The sequence below is a fragment of the Rhineura floridana genome, chromosome 12 (genome assembly GCF_030035675.1).
Source record: "Rhineura floridana isolate rRhiFlo1 chromosome 12, rRhiFlo1.hap2, whole genome shotgun sequence".
Classification (NCBI taxonomy): domain Eukaryota; kingdom Metazoa; phylum Chordata; class Lepidosauria; order Squamata; family Rhineuridae; genus Rhineura; species Rhineura floridana.
Window position 1 is genome coordinate 42,723,299 of NC_084491.1, and position 7,493 is coordinate 42,730,791.

The following is a 7,493-nucleotide window of genomic DNA, read 5'->3' on the forward strand; positions in this document are numbered from 1 at the left end:
TTATTTCGTTTGTGGCCTTGGACAGGTGTGTGGGTGCCGCAAATGATGATGAGGATAGTAGTAACAGTACTTCTTAACCTTTATGTAGTACTTGAGGGAATGTTCGCTTCACATACATTATTTCAGTGATCCACACAACAGCCGTAAGCCAGTATTATCCCTGCTGGGCAGAGGAACATACAAAGTTGCCTTTCCCAGAGTCAGATCATTGCTCCCACTAGCCTAACACTGTAGATCTGAAGAGCAACGGCTTTTCAAAGCAGAATTTAATTTGCTCCAAAGTGCAGCTGATCACATTTTGTGCAGTGGAAACAAAGTTTTGTTCTTCTGTGCAGTTGGGCAATATGGAGTTTAACAAGGAGCTAGGTTGTTAACCTAAATAAAATGAATGATAAAAAATAGTCAATAGAGACGAACAGTTTCAGTCTTCATAACTTTGTACTCAGTAGGAGCAGAGAACCCTCTTCAGCCCGCAGTTCATATTCTCTCATGGGGAAACTTGGGGGGGGGCACTGTAATGCCAGAGGCAAAAGGGGGCGGAGTAAAGGATGTGGTTCTTACCTTTGTATGGCAGGATCCATTCCAGCCACCCAAAAGTCAGGGCTTTCCACACCCACACAGCCTCTCCCATCTCTCCTAGGCAAGCAAGGGGCATCATCCCAGTTCAAGGACACTTTTCAACCAGGCAAAAGCAACAAAGGAGGCACAGAGAACAGCCAATGAGAAGTGTGGCTGAGTAAGAGGGGGTGTTGCCTAGAGAGAGTCCCAAGGGCCAGATAGAAAGGCCTGGAGGGCCGTATCCCCCTTCCCAGGCCTGAGGTTCCCCACTCTTGCTTTATACTAAAAGCATATTACATCTTTACTCCCCTGTTCTTTGCAAGGACCTTCCTTCTGTTATGATGGCTCCTCTCGCATTTCCCTTCATTCTTTTCTTCCTGACTTTCTTCCTTTCTCTTGATTCCTACTAATTTCCACTTCCCTCTTCTTGTTTTCATTTTCCCTTCCCTCTTTCCTTTTTTTTTCCAGTTAGAAAAAAAATTCTGGGCAGGGATGCCACCTTCTCCTTGTGCCCACTAACCTGATGGTCCTCACAGACAAGCACCTAAGCAGAGGCTGTGAAGCAGATCATAAAGAACAGTCGGAAGTTGGTTTGTTTCAGTAAACCATAGTTAACACACTAACCATAGTTTATCCATTTGAACACAATGGTTGGCTGAAAACAGAAACGAAAGCTTCCAGTCTCCTCCTCAGGGAGATTGGATTGAGGAGCACATGAACCCGAGGCTCAGGCACCTAATGCTAAACTAGGGTTCACCATTACACAAGAATGCAGCCAGCAGCTTGTCCAAAGGCCATATACCAAGTTTGTGGCAGAGAAAAGCCAAGGACTTCCTGATTCAGGGTGAGCTCGCAACATCTGGAGGGCACCACGCTGGCGACCCCTGGTGCAGACAATACTGAGCTAGGTGACTCAATGTTACGATGCAAGACAGCTTTTTCTCTTTGCTCTACCATATGCATCTAACTGCTTGGCAGACTGGTTGTCTGTGAGGAGCTGCTGAAGCGTGGTAAGATTTTCCTGCCCCCTTGGCAGGGCGGTGATGGCACAGACGACTGTCTTGCTGGCTCTGGATGAAGGAGTGAGGCTCTCCTCTAATGAAAATGTCATCATTTTCAAGCATAAATGGCTCTGAAACTCTTGATGGGCCTTAAGCTGTTTGATGATGGTTAAGTTGTCAAAAGCAGAATATTAAAGAAGGATTTACTTGCTGATAGAAAGCCCTCTCTCGGTGTGACTTGTGTGTGCGTGTGTATCTGCTGGGATATGGATTTTGAGAGTTTTATTTTCCCACCCTCCCCTTCCATGTTGAGCTTCTGCAAGCAAGCAGATGTAAATATTTTAAGACCTCCAAGCCGCTTCCCAGGTTTCGCCTCCAGCTCGTTCTTCTGTAATCAGTACCGTTTTCTTGAAGGTCTGCATTTCCCACTGGGAGAAGTTTGGTGTCTTTTTGTGCCTCTTTAATCTGGAGAAGAGCTCAGGAACTCAGAAAAGCTGGATTAGGATAATTTTTGAGTCTCTAGCACAGATCACTCAGGGTTCCTGAAGGCACCCTTACTTGGGAACAAGCACCACTGAACATAGTACATATAGAAGTGGGCTGCCTCTATTTAAACAAAGTCTGTGGAGTGGAAACACAGCAGCTGCTTTTTGTAATGGGGAAAAAGAACTTGACAGCGGCTGGGAAGAAGAGAGAGGATCAGCTGGGCATTCAAAGAAGAAGTATTTCTCTGGCTGTTTGTCAAGATGGCTATATTATTATTATTATTGTTTATTGTTTATTTCATTTCTAAACCGCCCATAGCTAATAGCTCTCTGGGCGGTGTACAAAACAAGATTAAAATACAATATTAGAATAAAATCAGTAACAAAAAGCAACAAAATTAAACTAAAACATTAAACATAAAAACATTGAACATTAAAATGCCTGGGAGTATAGCCAGGTCTTAACCTGGCGCCTAAAAGAAAGAACCGTAGGCGCCAGGCGTATCTCCTCCGGTAAGCTGTTCCACAGTTCCATTGCATGCCAGTTGAGAGAGGGAGCAACAAGAGAAGGCTCTTGCATATATGCCTTTCTTCCCGACCTCTAAGAAGCATTTGGGGGGCTGCTGTGAGAATCATAGAATAGTAGAGTTGGAAGGGGCCTGTAAGGCCATCAAGTCCAACCCCCCACTCAAGAGAAAGACGGTGCTACACTAGATGGATGCTTGATCTGATCCAGCAGGGCTCTTCCAGTGTGCTTTGGTTTCATTTGTTATTGTTACATACCTTCAAGTCGATTACAACTTATGGCAACCCTATGAATCAGCAACCACCAACAGCATCTGTTATAAACTACCCTGTTCAGATCTTGTAAGTTCAGGTCTAGAATCAATCCATCTCTTGTTTGGCCTTCCTCTTTTTCTACTCCCTTCTGTTTTTCCCAGCATTATTGTCTTTTCTAGTGAATCATGTCTCCTCATTATGTGTCCAAAGACAATGATGTTTTAGTTGTCATTTTAGAATATTCCTTTTTGTCAAAGGTAAACACACTTTTGGCTACCATAGGACTGGTGTCATGGTCTAGAAAAAATACATTTTTCCAGCCAGGCCTGGTGCCAGTGGGTGGCCAGGTTAGGCACTGGCCGTGGGCCCCTGCGGCTAACAGGGGCTCCTGCAGCTGGGGCTGGGCGGGTGTAGCTCCTGTTCCATGATCCATGCTAGCATTGGATTCTGGAGCATGTGCCCCGTGACCCAGTGCTGGCACGGATCGTGGAGCGGGAGCCACCTTCTCAGGCAACATGCCTCCTCTGCCAGTGTGGGCTGGCTACACCACTTCCCACGTTGCTGCGTCACCACATCAGTGCACTCTGCACACATTCTTGTCATCACCCAAGATGGTGGCGGGGGCATCAATGTGTCCCTGCCCCCATCTTGGGTGATGATACATGCTCACATGGCCAGGCCTATTTAAGTCCCCAGCAGCGGCAGTGCCACCATAGAATCATAGAGTTGGAAGGGGCCTTGTAGGCCATCGAGTAGTCCAACCCCCTACTTCAAGGGCCTGCTGCGGTCTGGTGCCAGCTCTGCAAGAAGTTTTGAGGTGCTTCTAGACAGGGGCTTCAGACTGCCAAAGAGCCATTCAGATATAGCAAATGGGGCTCCCAACAACTCTCAGCAACCACACACTACAGTTCCTGGGATTCTTTGAGGAAAGCGTTGACTGTTTAAAGTGTATGATACGGCTTTAAATGTCTAGTATAAACGGAGCCTTAGAGAAGCACCTGCCTGCTATGTCCTGGGAAGGAATCCCAATGGCTGATGCCGCCACATTAAAAGCCTTTTCCCAACATTGTAGGGAATGGACCTCCTGATGAGATGGTATCTGCCAGAAGCCCTCTGCTGCAGAACGCAGTGGCCGGTTGGATATATAAAGGATGAGGCAATCTTTTGGGAATTAACCATGTTTACTTACAAGGGAGTCTCACTGAGTCTGATGTGCTTGCTCCTGGGTGAGCGTGCATCGAATCACAACCTTCAGTTTCTTTATGATTTTTTTCTGGTTTGTGTTCTTGGAGGCTGCAAAGCCTTCAAACACTGTTAAATTGTGCTGAAATCCCTTAGGAGCCTGGCTGCACGCAGAATCACAACCAGAGGGTATCAAGGATAATACGGAGCCAAGTTTTATGAAGTGATATCGTGTTTCATGAGATCACAGCCTAAAGAGCTCTTGACTGGAGGTTGGCAGAGCGGCGGTGGGGGGGGGGGAGAGCCACTGCAGAGCAAGAGTGCTGGTGGTGGGAAACTTTGGTTTTTAGCCCAGAATTCGTGTTGAAAATTGTCCTGTCATGTTGGAAGCTGTGATAAATATTGCCCTTCGAGAAGTTGTGGAGTGCTTTCAATAAGAGAGAGATGAAATTCTGGGTCAGAGTGACTTCTGCTGCAATCTGACAGCTAAGTCCTGGCAGTGTACTCCTTTGACGGGTGATGCGGAGGAAAATGTCAAGGCCTGAGTGGATGGAAGAGGGAGGGAGGGAGGAAGGCCACTTGTCCAATTTGGAAAAGGGCACAGCATGTCCTGCTTTTTGGGTAAAATATAGAAATTAAGCTTGTCAAAAGGGATGTGCCCTTGAAATGCAGGTCAAGTATATTCCCGGCAATTAGCCAGCTGATGTCTTCACAAGATCAAGGTCATATACATTTCCTGTGGATTCTTTCCCCTTTGCTTTCTGCGGGGAAAGAAAGGGAGACCGGAAGGCTTTTGGTTCCACATAGCTAAGTCTGACCTCCCAACATCTGAAATGCCACAAACTTGTCAAAAGGAAGAAACAGAAGGACAAAAGCTTCAAAAAGCTTTTGAAAACCTTTGATTTAAAAAAAAAAAAAACAGTTAAGTGCAGATTCTTTCTTCCCCTCAGACACTAGACTATGCTTAGGATGAGTGGAGAGTTTAGATGAAATTAAACATTATAAGGAATTTAACCGAGATATTAGGATTTGCACCAAGAGCCTGAGGCCTTCACCCTGCGACATGTTATGACTATGCCACCCCCTCAGGTCTGCTACAGAGCTGCAGATTTAACTGTTTGGATATCCAGCAGATGCCCAGGAAATTAATCTGTTTATTCTGGGCTATTGGGTTACATTTTGGATAGTCCTCCCAACCCTCTACCTCAGGCTTCTTCTCACTAAGCTTTCTAGCAGAAAGGCCAGGGTTGCAAGAAGGCATCATTTCCCATTCCGCCCTGTATTCATCTTATGCAGCACTGTTTCCGTCCTACTTCAGTTCATATTCCACTAAAACTATGTTATTAGTTTTGCTCTCCAGTATGGCAACCTGATGTAGCTTATGTAACTTGTTCGATTTATGCTATTAATCATGTAAATTACATTGTCATTACATTATTCCACTTGATTCATTTCAATGCAAAGGAAACCAATGCAAAAGATGGAGGGGGAGTAATCAGTTACATATTGTTTGCAGACTGAAAGCAACAACAACAGTGAATTCTGATCATATTCACTGGACTGATGATTTCCATTTTGTACATGGGACAAATAAGCAAACATCGGCAATTTCTGCTTCCATTTCCATTTCCATTAGAATTCTCCGACATCTCTAGGAAAGGCCAACCAAAACTAATCAGACAGTTGGAACACCTTCCCTGCAAAGAAAAACCTTCGAAACGCTGGAACTTAGGACAAGAGATGACTGCACCACAGAGTTTTATAAAATGGCAAGTGGTGTGGATAAAGTAGTTACAGTGAGGATTTTCTCTCCCTCTCTCATAATCATCCAATAAAGTCAATTAGCTGGCGATTCAGCGAAAACAAAAGGAAGTTCTCTTCGCACAGCACATAATAAGGAACTCATTGCCACAAGATATGGTGATGATGGCCATTCCCTTAGATGGCTTTAAAAAGGGATTAGACAAATTCATGGAGAGAGGTGGAGAGGTCTATCAACAGCTGAGAGCCATCACGATGGATTAATGGACCCTCCATCTTCAGAGGCAGTCTATCTCTGAAGGTCTGATTGTTGGGGAACAACAGCAGGAGAGGGTTAGTCCCTCTGTCTTCTGCTTGCAAGCTTCCCAGAGGCTAGCCACTGTGAGAAGCAAGATGCTGAACTCAATGGACTCTTGGTCTGATCCAGCAGGGCACTTCTTATGACCTTCTGTCCTTAAGGAGTCCCACTTTACTCAGCCAGTCTCTCCTTCCTGCCAATAGCACATCCACCACACAGCCTTGCTGTTGGGAAGCTTTACCCCTCCTCTTGATAATTAATTTCCCTCAGAGCAGCAACACCATTTGACCAGCATTCAGTGCCTAAACCTTCTATACCTCAACAGTGACAATGTTTGTGAACATTCTGTGACAGTAGAACAAGTCAGCCAAAGATGAGGCACAACTTGTTGTTGTTAAGAACATAAGAACATAAGAAGAGCCTGCTGGATCAGGCCAGTGGCCCATCTAGTCCAGCATCCTGTTCTCACAGTGGCCAACCAGGTGCCTGGGGGAAGCCTGCAAGCAGGACCCGAGTGCAAGAACACTCTCCCCTCCTGAGGCTTCCGGCAACTGGTTTTCAGAAGCATGCTGCCTCTGACTAGGGTGGCAGAGCACAGCCATCATGGCTAGTAGCCATTGATAGCCCTGTCCTCCATGAATTTGTCTAATCTTCTTTTAAAGCCGTCCAAGCTGGTGGCCATCACTGCATCTTGTGGGAGCAAATTCCATAGTTTAACTATGCGCTGAGTAAAGAAGTACTTCCTTTTGTCTGTCCTGAATCTTCCAACATTCAGCTTCTTTGAATGTCCACGAGTTCTAGTATTATGAGAGAGGGAGAAGAACTTTTCTCTATCCACTTTCTCAATGCCATGCATAATTTTATACACTTCTATCATGTCTCCTCTGACCCGCCTTTTCTCTAAACTCAAAAGCCCCAAATGCTGCAACCTTTCCTCGTAAGGGAGTCGCTCCATCCCCTTGATCATTCTGGTTGCCCTCTTCTGAACCTTTTCCAACTCTAGAATATCCTTTTTGAGATAAGGCGACCAGAACTGTACACAGTATTCCAAATGCGGCCGCACCATAGATTTATACAACGGCATTATGATATCGGCTGTTTTATTTTCAATACCTTTCCTAATTATTGCTAGCATGGAATTTGCCTTTTTCACAGCTGCCGCACACTGGGTCGACATTTTCATCGTGCTGTCCACTACAACCCCGAGGTCTCTCTCCTGGTCGGTCACCGCCAGTTCAGACCCCATGAGCATATATGTGAAATTAAGGTTTTTTGCTCCAATATGCATAATTTTACACTTGTTTATATTGAATTGCATTTGCCATTTTTCCACCCATTCACTCAGTTTGGAGAGGTCTTTTTGGAGCTCTTCGCAATCCCTTTTTGTTTTAACAACCCTGAACAATTTAGTGTCGTCAGCAAACTTGG